We start from the raw sequence: 16463 nt of genomic DNA, 5'->3' as shown, positions 1-16463 counted from the left end.
GCATGCATTGAATAGTTCCAAAAGAATTATAAGGACGAATTATGGTTGCCATGAACTTCTCTTGCCATGTCAGAAAACTAAGAAATAAGGAGTGACACAGGATAGCATCTGATTAGCTTGAACATGCCGGAAAAATGATGGCTGCAAGTTTTACCACAGATTTAGAAAGCACTGCGCTTAAGCATCCGGTGAGATTTGTATACCCGAGGAACGGCAGCTCACATAGCAGAGTGTGAGGTCAATCAAGAACTAGTTAAGAAATTCAATTGGTAGCTGTTTTCCTCATGCTTTTTTTATACTTATGATTTAATCCCAGTTGATCCCAATGGCTATTAGTAGGTACCTGGTAGAATCAAAAGCTTAGGTTACATTCGCATATTAGCCTATTAAACATTGTTCTACTTCTTTAAGGTAAGTATACTCATTTCTTTAAAAGGGACGAAGGTCTTCCCCCCCCCTTTAGAATGACAGTGCCATGGTAATTGCTAATTTATGTCAGACTAAATTCTAATGCTTCCCACTAGTCCTTGTGTTGCGTGATGCGCTATCTTGATGTTTTGTTTAAGTCTGCAGAAGAGGGTTATTTTGTGCTGAGGGTTCTAGTTTCTAAAGGAGAATGAGCAAATAAAGATGGCTGCAATGCAAACGTTTGAATCGTATTTGCTATTTCAGCAAGAAGTCATTGATCTCCAAGGCCACCGTTTTCATTTCTCTTTGTTTCTCTCTCTCTCTTTTTTTTTTCTTCCTTTTGTCCCTTCCCTCCCTGTCCCCATCCCCCTTTTTCTTAATGGTTGTAGGTATCTCAGCAAGGAGACATAGTTGATGGGAATCTTGTCAGTCCTCCTCTCTATTCCCCTGTCTTTTCTCCTGATTCAAGAGAATCGGATCTCATGGAAAACTGCCAAGTGCTGTAGCCAGCCAGTAGACACTGTCCAGTGCAATTCTAATCTCTGCGTTTTAGCTCAAAGTGATCAATTGGCAAGATTGGGCTTACAGAGACAAGGAAATTATGGATCTGCCTAATTAGGCAGTCTAAAACTAGTCGTGCCTTTAGGGAAATATAATTTAGGTTTTTTTTTTTATTATAGCACAGACTTTTATTACATCTGTAACCATTTTAACCATCATAAATATATTCACAAATAAGATTTTTCTTTTAGTTTTTCAAAAAGTGGTACTTTAAGGGAACAGATGCTTTTTTAAAAAAAAATTCCACATGTGGATGATGAAATAAAATAAAACAAAAGTGAATATATATGAATCTACATGAATATACTGATGGATAGCAACGCCCAACAATATTACTTATGAAGAATGTTGTAGTCAGTGACAAGGGCCCTGAGTTCTGGTTCTCAGTCTACCACCAACATCTGAAAACGTTTTATTGTAAGCATCTGTAGATCTTGGTTTTCTCATCTGTAAAACAATGAAAGTGGATGCAGTGAGGTATAGAGGCCTTCCTCACACAAAAATTCTAGGACTTCTTTGTTCTTGCTTAATGGTATCAAAAATCATATGATTATGTAATATAAACACCCTTAAATTTAAGACACTGCAATTTGAAGTCCTGATAGAGTTAGAGAAGAGTCTCTGGTACAGAAAGAAAGCATTCTTTTTCTCCTTCCAGATGCTTCTTGAAACTTGAGCAGCAAAAAATGCCTCACGACTCTATTGCCATCATTTCTCTTGTGGCTTCTGTAGCATTAAATACTCAAACTTCTTTCATCAGACTTGGGGTACTCACTTAGGTCACTGAAAGGAAGACTTTTAAGTCTCAGTGGTGCTCCATATGACATCTTAGTATGTTGCCCTTCACTCTAGGGAAAATGCAGGATAATCAACTTGTTGGTGTGGCCCATAAGGTGGTAACTGTTAACACCTGAAATTATAGGTGTTGAACGGTGCACGATGAGTCAAAATAAATAAATGTTCCCAAACAAGAGAACACAGCACACTTCATTTGCATCAGTCCAAATCTTGGACCTATTAGCTACCAACAGTAGTGGGTGGTAGAAAGATATCCCCAATATATGGACTGATAGAACATAATTTTAATATCATATGGCAATTAAAAACACTTTTAAAAAAGGGATGACTATGACCCAATCTTCAAAAGTATGGGTGATAACTGGCACACTGTTTAATTGATTTTACTTTTTAAAACTTAATTTCTTTACTTTTTATTATTAGTCATGTATTGCAGCATTAAAATTAACATAAAGGTGAGGATAGCACATGATCTTTATATGTCATCTTATTAAAATGAAGCTATTTTTAATACTTTTAAGAGGCCTATCAGAAAACACAATTTATATCCTCAAAGTATATTTTGTCAGTTTCAAGTATAATTTTTGCATTCATATTCTTTTATGAATTTTAATGGAGACACTTAAATTGTAATTATTCCTCTCAGCTCAAATGCAGGTAACAAATGGAATTCAATCAGTGTTTGCGCATAATGACCATCATTAAGAGAGAAATAATAATGACATTCTCTCTGCATTAAACTTGCAGACTCTTTACACAATGATCTGAATCCCATTATTGATCTCCATGGAGATATGTAATTGTCACCTATTCTGCATAATATCTGAATGTTAAATACATTTGTTTGGAACAAATATTTTAATGAATACAGTCAGTTCCACTTAATTAACTATCTGATAACTGAATATTTTTACTTAATAATTCAACTTGGAACATCAGAATTGTTCTATTTTTTATTCAAATACACTTGAGATTAGTCATAGATATTCATTTGAATGTTCATAAAATGTATGTAGAGTTTAAAATTCCCTTTGGCTTTCTTTAAAGTACATCCATTAGAGGGACAGTGGAGAGGTATTTTTCATCTGTTTGAAATAATTTTTTCCCTTCAGTGTTGTTTAAAATAACCCCTTAGAAGCTTACTTGTAAAATGTGTTTTTTGACCAAAATCCTTCTGCCATCCAACTTACTTTTATCATAAAATTGTTCATAAGAATGCTACTATTCATAGTCACTTACATATATACATTTTTAATGTGGGCATTTGGTTTGAGGAAGCAAATTTGAATAAAATATTGAATTCACCTGTTCAGAAACTCCAGGAAAGTCATAATTGGTGAATATTTAGCTAATTGCACTTTAAGAAAGAGAATTCAAGGTATTTATAGTAGTAGAAATAATAAGCACTATAAATTATGACTAGAGTAGATTTTTGGCCACGAGAGAAGTGTCACACAGTGGCATCAACATTCTGTCTTGTAGATACTATTATATCCATCAATTCCACAAGTATTTGCCGAGAACCAACCACAAGTCCAGTTTGTCCTTAGGAGTGATGCAACCATGATGAGGAAGACACCAGGCTTGGCCTCAAGAAACTCACCAACTAGTGAGAAGAAATTTGCTCACACATCAAGTTTGACACAGGCACAAATGCCAATGGTTTGAAGAAGGGCAGGAAATATGGAGGTGGAGGCGATTGGTCCCACGGACCAAGAGAGATCAGGCTGTCTTCAAAGAGATGGCAAACTTCTGTGTCTTAGGATGAACAGAATTTTGCCAGGTTTAAAATATGAGTGGAGAAAAAAAAGATACGGGTAGAGAGGCTTTAGAGTAAAAGAAGTTGCATGAACAAAAGCTTGGGATATATAAGAGGATATATATATATATATATATAAGTGGACCTATAAGTGGATCTTTCTGAGTATCTCAAGTGCCAGTTCAGTTCAGCTAGAGTCTGGAGTGTATAGTGAGTGGTGTAGAAGAATGAGACCATAAAGGTTACATGATAACTACATTTATTAAGCATTATCTAGGTGCCAGGAATCTGACATGTGTCTTGAAGTCTTGGTACTACCCTGTGCTCTATCATTTATATAAATCAGGAAGTTATACTTAGAGATGTTAAGTGCCTTGACTGATACCATCTAGCCAATAAGTACTGGGGCAGGGATTTCAGACCAGGTCAACTGGTGCCTAAAGCCTTAACTCTGAGCTGAGTTAAAACGAGATTGGAAGGACCTTGAATTACATGGTAAGTGAATTAAAAATGTATTGAAATATTTCAGCACAAGAATGACATAATTGGATCAATAATTTAGAAAAAAAGTTTGGGGTCATAGTATGGAAGCAAAGCAGTTTGAGATAAACCTGCAAATCATGAGGTTGTTTTACTAATCCAGGTGAGGTTACTTTAACTAGCAGAATGACAATGAAAACAGAAAAAGGACAGATTCAGCAGACTTCTTATAGTAAAATCAGCAAGGCTCACTTTCAGATTAGGCAACTGAAAATACGAAAAAGTCATTAGGGGAGAAAAGACAAATTCTGTGTTCCCTCTCTATATTCCTGGAGATGGAGTAAGGTTCATACTAAAACGGTATAGTTTCTAAGATTGAAACTATATTGATTTAAAAACACTTGGGTTTTATTTCTAGGTGGTCCTAGGAAAATTCAGCAAGGATAGTTTTCCTTCATGCTTCTATTTTAGTACTCCTTCTTTCTGATCTTCTATTGCTCCTCTGTGCCTAGGTACTGAAAGTGAAAAGAAGCAATCTGACTCATTCACATAGAAATGGCAACGTGTTCATCTTTTCGTTACTACTGAGAAGGTAAAAGAAGATTCCTTCATGGAAGGCAATGCTGAAAGCAAGAATTCAAAAATGTCATGCATTTATTGACTAATTTCTTGAATGTCAAGAATGGTCTATGCTCTTGGGATATAAAGATGACTATTACAGAGTCTACACTAGGTATTTTGCATGTGGAGCAGACATGAATTTTTGGGACCCAGAAAGTGGACTGAAGTAGGTCGAATAATGCTGCCTCTCCCCAGGAGAGGTACATGCCCCACTCTCTTATCATACATAAGGAACAAAAGTAACTTTGCAGATAGAATTGAGGTTATGGATATTCAAATAGAGAAATTATCATGGGCTCTGCAAAGTAGCAGAGGAAGACAGACGTCAGTCAAGAAGAAAAGGCAGAAGAAGAAAAGGCAGAATAGAATTGAAGCATGAGCGGAAATCAACACCACTACTGGCTTTGCACACAGAAGAAGATGGCTTCCATAGCCAAGGAAGGTGTGCCCTGTGGAACCTGGGAACTAGCCTTGCTGAGAGATGAGGAAATCAGCCCTACAAATGCAAGGAATTGATTTCTGCCAACAACATACATAAGCAAGGAAACAGATTCTGCCCTATAGAATTTGACCTCTAGAACTCTAACAGTGGAAACTTTTGCTGTTTTAAGTGGCTCAGTTTGTGGTAATTTGTTAGTGCAGTTATAGAAAACGAATATAAATGGGAATAAAAATAATGCTTACCTTAGAAAGATAGAGTATTAAGTATAATAATGCATTAGTGCATCTGATGCATAGAAAACACCAAAAACAATTAGCTATTACTTTTGTCATTATAGGACTGATTGTAACTTTAGTCCTTGGTCCATAGAGGATGTTTTCATTTTACTAGGAGGCCCTGGGGACATGCCAGCCTTTCTCTGTGTCTGTGGCTTACTGCCATCAGTTTCAGAAAGATGACTGAATCCTAGCCTGATTTGAAGGCAGACTTCTGAGTCCTTACATTCTTTTAGGGGCTGGCTCCCCTGTGATGGATAATACAAATGCAATAAAGTCTAATTCTTTAGAGAAAAGGTACAAGTTCTCCTCATGATCATATCTTCTGCCAACAAACTGGGATAGTCTTCAGAGACAGCTCAACTACAACTTATATTACTAATATAACACTCCATACTTTGGTTAGAGAACATCTGCATTCAGGTCAATGATTATGTCCTGTTTTCTTCCAAGGTACGTTGGGGTTTATGTTTGCTTTATACTCTGACACCAAAAGCTAAGTTTAGGTTTTTTGTCCAGAGAAGAAATGTGATTTCTCGCTTGTTCTCCTAGTCATATTTTCCTGTTTCTTTCTGTACCTGGTATTTTTTATTTCTGTGCTAGAAATGATGGATTTTACATTGTTGAAGGCTGGATTTTGTTGTGATCTTTTAAGGAGTGTTAGATTTTGTCAGGAGCACAGGTATTCTTGGATAAATAGGATTCTTTTGAGGCTTACTTTTTAGTTTTGTTATAGTAAGTCCAGAGAAGCTTTTTCTATGGACTTGATTTAGATCTACTGTTTAGTGTTATCTCTCAAAGAATTCTACCCTTTGCCTTATGTATTTTGAGGTCTTTCTACTCTGGTTTGTTGGAATACACTTTCCCTCTCTACCTATGTTTGGACTTTGGGAATTGTTCAACCTATTGCTTTGCCATTATATTTCAGTGGTTCTTTTCTTAGAGTCAGGGCCACACACACACACAAATGGGCAGATCTGCCAAGGTCTTAAGGTGATCCTTCTGCCAACCCCCAAGATCTTTTTTGTTTATTTCCACCACTCCACTACCCTTCTCTGTAAAATCTTATCTCCTTGACTTTCCCAAGCTTAGACCATGGTCTTCTCAACTTGCTGTCCCAACTCTAGGGCTTTATTTCAGTTTCCTGTGCTGTGGCCTGAAACCTGGCCCCAGGCAGGAAGTCGGGCTAATCACAAAGTTACCTTTTTTTATTTTCCTTCTTTTGGGAATTTCAATCCTATTCCACCAAGTGTTTTCTGCAAGTTGTTAACACACATGTTTTTAAATCTAGTTTTTTAGTCATTTATGGTGAAATGAAGAAAGCAGAAATGTATGCTTGTTCTCAACGTTTATGATGACTTTCATTTTAGTAGGAAGCTTGTGACAGTTTCTTTGTGTATTCTAATCATGTTTGTGATGTGTTGTGTGACTCTAGCCAATCTCTCTCTCTCTCTCTTTAACTATTTATTTATTTATTTATTTATTTTCGAGAGTTAGAGAGAGCAGTGGGGAGGGACAGAGGGAGAGGGAGAATCTTCAGCAGGCTCCCTGCCCAGTGTAGAACCAGACATGGAGCTCCATCTCACAACCCTGAGATCATGACCTAAGCTAAAATCAAGAAGCAGCCATTTTATCCACTAAGCTACCCAGTCACTGCTCTAGCCAATCTCTTTTGTGAAATATCTGCCCTTTGTTTTCTCATGGTATACTCTGCCTACTGCAAGGAATTCCTTTTATTTCCAAATGGTATCTCTACTTTGGAGTAAACTGATAAACCGAATGGTTTACGGGGAAAAATAAGGAAACAAAATTGAAGTTCATAGGCATCTGTTTGATGGGATATGATGAGACATAAATTTTTGTCTCACCCTACTTTCTATAATACACATATACACATACACAGTCACCTACACACCAACACACTTGTTACACACATGTGCCACACAGCTATAAGTCCACAACGGCTAAAGTACATTCCGGAGAAACCTGAGTGGCTTACTAAATTGGGTGTCTGACTCTTGATTTTGGCTCAGGTCATGATCTCAGAGTCATGAGATCGAAGCCCGTTTAGAGCTCTGTGCTCAGCGGGGAGTCTGTTCAAGATTCTCACTACTTGCCCCCCAGCCTTTCACTCTAAAATAAATAAATCTTAAAAAATAAAGTATATTCTAGAAACTTTATCTTCTTTCCCATATATACCCTAACCTCTTCAGTTCCTTCCCTTGCACTCCCCTGTGGTCTGAGGTAAAGAGCTCTCCCAGCCACTATTCCATCTTTGAAATCCTATGGCTGTGCATGGGTCAGTGTTTCTTTTCCAACAGCCTGCACCTCCACCCTTCTTCCTGCCAAGAATACAAATTTGAAATAATATCCAGAAGTTGCCAGCATCTCCTTTAATAACTTTCATTTAAGTACTTATCGAGGTTGTGTCCGCTTCCAGTATATTCCAGTATATTCCTGCAATTTGGTACAACAATACAACAAAATTTTGTTTATTCATTCAAAAGGGTTGGCCCTCTTTACTTATTTCTGGATTAAAGATTAACTCAAATGTTTGTTTTTATTTATGATGAATTTTTTCACTTTCTAGAAGAAATGTTATAGTTATTGTCTAAGATATTGAAATGATTTGCAGATGAGCTTCCTAAACACGAACTGCTTAATATTGGTGGAAACTGAAAGATGCCAGAAAACTAGGTAAGAGCAAATGCTATTTAAAAAAAAAAAATCTTGGGGCGCCTGGGTGGCTCAGTGGGTTAAAGCCTCTGCCTTCGGCTCAGGTCATGATCCCAGGGTCCTGGGATCGAGCCCCGCATCGGGCTCTCTGCTCAGCAGGGAGCCTGCTTCCTCCTCTCTCTCTCTGCCTGCCTCTCTGCCTACTTGTGATCTCTGTCTGTCAAATAAATAAATAAATAAATCTTAAAAAAAAAAAAAAATCTTACAAAATGTCAGGTAAAGAAAAAACACATTCTTGAGAACAATTCTACTACAGTTGATTAAATATATACTTTATAAATTTTTAGGTAGAAGTAGTAATCATTAGAAAAGAAAGTTGTTGTGAAGAATATAATTTTAAAAGAATATAATTCAAGATATCTTAAAAGAATTTTATTTTTTAAAAACTTTATTAAATTGGTAAACCAAAAAATTATAAATGTAACATGTCTAGATTTAAATTAGCATGTGACAAAGTCTTATGATATATATATTCCCGTAAAAAGATGAAAAACATGGACTTTAAAATAATATATAAAGACTTATAATGTTTAAATGATTGCACACAAAATTTGATAATTAATGAGTAAATGTCAACATAGAGGAAGGTCAGAAATAGCATTCTATAACTTTTGTACTGGGCTTTGATTTGTCAATGAATTAAATAAGAACATAAATTGCACGCTTGCCAAATTCCTAGACAAAATTTTTGAAGATGATGGTGAATAATTTTTCACGTTAGAATCATGGTCTATGAAGAGTTTTGCAAGAGTCTGCAAGCTGCCACTGGAAGTGGCAGATATACCTACATGGCAACACACGTGGTCAAAAATCTTCCAACTTTGGAATTTTAGATAATTATTGCTTCAATATTAGATAATAGAAACCAATCACCATGACATGGGTGGCTCAAACAGCAGAATTTATTCTCTCACAATTTTGGAAGCCAGAAGTTCAGAACCAAGATATCAGCAAGGGTAGTTCCTATTGACGGCTCTAAGGGAGAATGGGTTCCATGCCTTTCTCACAACTTTTGGTGGGTGCTAGCAATCCTTGGCATTCCTTGGATTTGGGCTTCATAACTCCAATCTTTGCTTTTGTAGTCACATGGCCTTCTTCTATTTGTGTCTCTGTCCTCCACTTTTCTGTCTTATAAACAGTTGAATTTAGGGCACACCCTAATCTTGTCTTGAGATCCTTAAGCTCCAAAGACTATCCCAAATAAGGGTACATTCTCAGGTTGAGTGAACTTATCTTCTGGGGGCACAATTCACTGCTATAGCCTTAGCGTCTGGACCAGAGCCTAGACTACAGTAAAGGCTCAACAAATATTTGTTAAATGAATGCATTGAGGGCCTAAACTTGCCAGACACTGGGTTTCTAAAAACAAGCTTGGGTATGCAGCTGGTAATGCATAAATAATAAATATACGAATGAGTAAGAGAGTCACTTAGGAGCATTGTGATTTGTTTTATCTTTCCATACAAATGCCTTGTTCCACCTTCCTTGCTTGGCAATGTATCCTTTTGAAAGAAACACTCTTGCCAAAAAAAGGATGACATCTTTATGTCCCAGAGAACTATCCTTTGCTCAAAGCCATATAAATGTATGGGGGAAATATGTAAATAAAACCTTATTTATAAATTCTAATATCAAGCTTTGGTGATGAAATTTATCACTTAGATAACCATAAGATATTACATTTATACCGCTTATTATATTCATGTTTCTTATTATATAGATACTAAAAATATGATTTGAATTTGTAAAATCAAAAATTAGAAAGAGGAAGAGTTTAGAAGCCCATCACCAATAACTTATCCTTTTCTCTGTAAAAGTCTGCTAAAAATGCCAAAGATAAGGTGCACCTGGGTGTCTCAGTTGGTTAAGTGACTGCCTTCCGCTCAGGTCATGATCCTGGACTCTCAGGATCAAGTCCCTCATTGGGCTTGCTCCTCTGCAGGGAGTCTGTTTCTCCCTCTGACCCTCCCCCATTCATGCTCTCTCCCTCTTTCTCAAATAAATAAATAAAATCTTAAAAAAAAAATAAAAATGCCAAAGACCCTAATTTGTCTATTTCAAATTCACATCAAAAAAAACAAAATTGGGGTACCAGGGTGGCTCAGTCGTTAAGCAGCTGCCTTTGGCTGAGGTCATGATCCCAGGGTCCTGGGATGGAGGCCCATACTGGGTCCCTGCTTGGCGGGGAGCCTGCTTCTCCCTCTCCTGCTCCCCCTGCTTGTGTTACCTCTCTCCCTGTGTCTTTGTCAAACAAATAGATAAAATCTTAAAAAAAAAAAAAAAGCAAAATTGTTTATTTCCTCTGTGATCTCTATAAATCAGAAAAGCTATCCAGTCCTTCTATTATGAACCCTGTATGGACTTTGTAGAACAGCTTCTTTCTTGTTATGTTATACACATTCACCATTTACTTCCTGAATTAGACAATACAGTCTGAAAATATGGTTAAGACAACAGTTCACTCATATACTTTCAGAACAAAATTCAAGATTCTATACTCTCCTGAACAAAATCTCACTTGAAAAAAAAAAGGTAGGAGATACTTTGTAACATTTGAAGTCTGCTGACTGATATTCTTTATATTCTAATTCATTTTATGCCTTGAGTATGCAATTACGTATGACCCTCCTTAACCTTTATATACATTATAAATATTATAAAATAGATATGTGAAAAATATAACATACATCTAATATTCCTTTTCTCTACATCACCAACAACCATTTCCGCCACATATTCACCTAGAGGAGAAGAGCTTTGAATATCATACTGGAATATTTTCAGATCAGAAACTTAGTTCCAGAAAAGTTAGCTCTTCTGCCAGTGACTGCACATATTCACACACAAACACTGACACACATACACACACGTGCACACAAACATTAAGTAACATTAAGTTACTGATTTAATAGCAGGAAAGGTCCATCTTTGTATAGAAATTGTAAAATTGTAAAATTATGTAAAAAAATGTCTAATTCTATAGTAGAGAATATCACATAGAAATGGTTCCTTCATATTCCAACACTCAGTATTCACAAACAAAATTACAGCTAAGAAGGGTATCTCCACTTAAAAAAAGAAAAAATCTGTGAAAAAAAATGAATGCTATTATGGACTGACTGATTGGTTACCAGGGTCACAGGCCTGATATTTAGCAAAGTCTTATACTTCTAAGAATGGCGTCCAGATGCTTTCTTAGGTATGGGTATCATTATTTTTAGCAAAAGAAACCTTTCACCCTTAGTCACGTCAAAGCACAAAGAATTCCATAAATCAGTGCCAGGCTTGTTTTTATTCCTAAATACCTTACCACATATATATTTATGTCATGTAAATTTTATTGCCTTGTTTTCAATAAGGATTTAGAAGATTAAAATGGACCTTTAAACTACAAATATATATTTTTAGCACTTGTTTCTGCTTTTCTCTACATCCCCAAATTTTATTTAGTTTAGGCAATGAAATTGGACTAGTCAGTTTAATTTTTATTGCTAGTCCATTTCACCTCTTTCATTCCAGGGAACAAAACCAAGTTACAACATTTTACTGAAAACATTTTAAGAAATTCTTAAAACCAGATTCTAAGCAAGCACCTACAAAGAGGTTTTTTATTCATTACAAACTTTATAAATTTAAAAAAGACTATTTTTTGTCTTAAGTCTGAAAGCATGCTCCTTTCGTCATTGAGAAATACAGAAATATTTGAAATTCCCCAGTAATCTGGGCTCACAAATGGAAACATTTGCTTGTATTTGGTTCACAAGCACACAAGGTCTGTCTGTTTTTGGTTCTGGGTAATTAGAATGTACAGATTTGACATCAAATGTGCTACATTGTAGTAACAATGTAAAGAACTCAGAACAAATGTGCAAAAGGTTAGATGCAGTTTAGAGTATAATGTTCTAGAAGTGTAGAGAAGAAGAATGAATAAACCAAGGGAAATCTCTTGTGTCTATACAACAGATCAACACACCAAACAATGTTTAGAATTCAGTGATTGTCTTATTCTAACCAGTACAGAAGGCCTGCCTATGTAAATCAGATCCCAAACTCAACACTAATGGTAATTGTTTACTCTTTTCCTAGATCAAATTAGATGGGTGATGTCCAAATTTGCATTTGACTACATCCTGTCTATTCACACAAACCCACTATTTGGATTAAATTGACTGGTTATGAGATTTTTCAATAGAACTGACTGCATCGACCAGACCATTTATACATATCTTAGGGGAATTTAAAGGACAATTAATATATGAGGAGGAAAATCTGAAAGCTTTCTAAATAACTCGCATATGTTCCAGCTTATTCATGACCTCAAAGTTTTTGGTCACATGAACAAATTATAGCTTTCTGTAGAAGGCCCTAGGTTTACAAGACCAAACCTAAAATCCTATTTAGAAACAGGTAAGTAAGGGATAAAGAGAGGAAAGGTAGAGAGGAAAAATTCTAGCTTAAAAATAAGTCTGACCTACTTAATTGTTTAATATTGTACATTGAAGTCAATGCTATTGTGTTTGAAACTGTTCTCCAAGTCAAGTTTCTTAATCAAAGTCTCTTTTACCAAAGCTTTGAGAGTTTAGCTCTGAAATTGGGAGGTCAACGAAAGAAAAATGTTTTCTGGTGGTATTTCACCTATTTCAGGTGATGATGTGAATCAAAAAGTGGGAGCTGGTATTATGAAGGAAAATTATGGCCTCTCCTGATTACGTGATAGAAGGTTTCAAGATACCCATTTTGTTCCTTAGATAACTCATTTCTTGATGCAAGGTAAAATTGCATCAATGTTTATATCTCAATGCTTTATTATTTCTGCCCTTATATGTTAAATGTGAATGGCATCCATTCCTGGATGTACAGCCATCACAGTGCTTTCTGACTGTCTGTGATAATCGTGCGAATGATATTCTTATGGAAGCCACAGTGTGACCATTAATCACTTTCCTGGTGCAGATGAGTCACACATGGGCAGGAGATCATCTTCTGTAAATTTTCAATATGAGATGCTTGTAAACTGAGTAATATAAAGAAAACGCAAAGTAAATTCTTAATTTTGGCTTTGAAACTTATTTCTTAATTATACTAGGCCAGTTATATTTAGGTAACAATGTGTAAGTGGACATAGAAATAATCTCAAAAAGGAAAACTGTTGAAAAATAAATCATTGTGAAATTACAAATAGAGAGAAAGAAAACATTGTGGAGAAACAGAGCAATCATGGGAAGCCAGATGGGCATGGCACAAAGAGGAGTTATGTCTGATACAGTATCAGAAGCTAGACCAAGTAAAAATTTAAACACTGTTAACTCAAGCAGGATCCTGTCTTCTTTCTGACTTGTCCTCCTCATCTACTGTCAATTTAAAGAATTTCTTTTTGGAGCTTAGCTGAGCCTACATTGCTACCCACGGCAAATATGTTTAGGGCACTGTTCCAGTGTCCAGTAATAGTATCTAAGGGATATGAAATAGGAAAGTGTCCCTAACTGTTGAAGCTTTAATTCTAGCTGGGGAGGTTTACCTCAAATCCTGCCTGAGATGTGTTGAAAAATAATTTCATTGGTAGGTAGCATAAAACTGCATTTTGCCTACACCAGGTTGATCTGTGCAAGAATATATTCTGAGTCCAGTCTGATCTAAAAATTGTAAAAATTAAGGAAGAATTGCTTCAGATGGAGGGAAAAACCCAGAAAGATCAATCAAAAAATTTAAGATTTGATTGGGGACAATCTAATTGCTCTGTATTCTTTCTGGTCTATTATTAAAATGTTTTTAAAAACAATAACACCTACTGTTTTTGCTATGATCACAAAAATAATTAATAGTCATTGTGTAACCTAACAATGAAAATAGAGAAAATTGCAAAAGGAAAAAAACTAAAAAAATTAAAATTTGAAACCTTAATATCTAGGGAAAAAAAGCATTTTTTTGTTTAGCCTTCTCTTAAAATGCATTTGCATACTTTAAAAATTATTTGGGAAGTTTCATAACATGCTTTTCCATTTAATATATTATGAATATTTTCCATCTTTAACTATGCTTGTAAAACATGATTTTTTAATTATCACATACATTTACTCCTATAAGCATAATTTGTTTAGCCAAAGTTTTGGTTGTTCCATTATTTATTTTTTGCAATTATCTTTAAAATAATTTCTGTATGTGTCAGAGTTAACACACTCTCTGACTTTCTCTCTTTACCTTTAAAAAGTTACTAAATACCCCCAAAATACAAATGTAGTGATCTGAAGGGATATGTGCACCCTTGTAGCAGCAATGTCCACAATAGCCAAACTATGGAAAGAGCCTAGATGTCCATCAATAGATGAATGGACAAAGAAGATGTGGTATATATACCCAATGGAATATTATGTAGCCATCAAAACCCTCGAAATCTTGCCATTTGCAAAGATGTGAATGGAACTAGAGGCTATTATGTTAAGTGAAATAAGGCAATCAGAGAAAGACAATTATCATATGATCTCACTGATATGAGGAATTTGAGAAATAAGACAGAGGATCATAGGGGAAGGGAGGGAAAAATAAAGCAAAATGAAACCAGAGAGGGAGACAAACCATAAGAGATTCTTAATCTCAGGAAACAAAACAAGGGTTGCTGGAGGGATGGGGTGGCTGGGTGGTGGACATTGGGGAGGGTATATGCTATGGTGAGTGCTGTGAATTGTGTAAGACTGATGAATCACAGACCTGTATTCCTAAAATAAATAATACATTATATGTTAAAAAAAGAAGTAAAGAAAAATCTTGAAGTGAAAAAAAAAGTTACTAAATATCTTCCAGTAATCTTATACCAGTTTATGTCTATACTAGAATGGTATTAAGTATTTATTTCTCCACCCTCATGATAACAATGGATAATAGTGTAAGGGAAAAAAAAAAGTTTTGTTCATTTGGGAGAGGTCTATGGCATTGTGTAGGTATTTTATTTTGCATTTGTTTAATTAGCAGTAGTTTGAATGTTTAAAAAATGTACTTATTGGACTTTTGCATTTTCCCTTTGACAGTTAATACCTCTGTCAGGGGTTTAGCTAAGCTACTTGATGGTATTGTTGGTTTGACATCCATTTTGTTTTGGCCAAGGGGCCCACAGTGACCTGAAGCAGACACTAGCTTCTCCTGTAGCAAATGCCTGGGAGAGTAGCCCACAGAGTCACAAGCAAATGTAAGCTCCTGATAGGACTCCCCTTGCGATCCATAACCCCCTCTGCCTTCCAGGGCCTTCCCCGTGAGCACCCCTTAGGTAAAATCCCTAAGGGGCTTATCAAACTTCATTCTTCCCACTCACAGACCCTAAGGACGGCGCAGCCCTGACTTGACCTCCTCATGTGGCCCCTTAAAGTTTCCTTCAGGACTTGCCTGTAGTGAACTTCTCTATTTCAAATTTTCTTGTGTTCTCTTGTTGAGAACACAATATTAATATTAATATTAATATTATATTAATATTAATATTAATATTAATATTATATTAATATTAATTTAACAAAGTTATAACAATTTCTTTGCCTATTTTCCTAATGGGATTTTTATTTTTCTGTATCTGAATTGTTTGTCATAGGATTGAAAATATACTTTCCATTATTTTCCTGTTTCTTTTACTTCTGTTTATGGTATTTTTTGATGTTCGCAAGTTTGTGGGTCTGTGGGTTAATGTAGTCAAAACCATCAATTTTTTCTTTTATTTCTTCCTCTTTTATACTTCATTCGTTTTTACCCAGTTCATTAAAAGATAATAATTATTCACCAATCTTTTACTTTCAAGTCTAAGTTTAATTTTGTTGTTGTTTAATGCTACTATCTACCATAGATGTATTTTTGGTGTATGTGGGGGTAAAGTGCCCATGTAACTTAAATCCAAACGTTTTTCTTTCCAAACAATTAACTTCTTCTTCCAGCATAATTTACTAAGTAATCAGCCTTTTCCCTTCATATCTTAAATGCCACTTCATATCATGTGCTACGTTACTAATTACATATACATATCCATTTTTGAAAATTATTCTCCAAGATACATCTATTCTTAAACAACCACATTTCCTTGATTATTATGGTGCCATATGTTTTCATATCTGGCAATGAAAGTCCTTTCCTTTTATTACCCTTATATAATTTCTCAGTTTTCCCAGTTTGAGTTTTCAGTTATACTTTAGAATCAATCTGTCAAGTTAAAAAATAATTGAGTTGTATTGAGTGACTCAGTCAGTTTGGGTATTGTGGTAGAATGATGGCCACCCAAAGATGTCCATATCCTAATCCCTAGAACCTAAGAATTTCTTACCATATGTGGTAGAAGGGACTTTGAAGATGTGATTAAACCAAATATCTTGAGATATTCTCCCGGATTATTATTGGGGTGGGCCCAATGCAA

The sequence above is a fragment of the Martes martes genome (genome assembly GCF_963455335.1).
Source record: "Martes martes genome assembly, chromosome: 3".
Lineage (NCBI taxonomy): Eukaryota > Metazoa > Chordata > Mammalia > Carnivora > Mustelidae > Martes > Martes martes.
The sequence above is the reverse complement of the archived record's forward strand: the minus strand, read 5'-3'. Positions refer to the sequence as shown.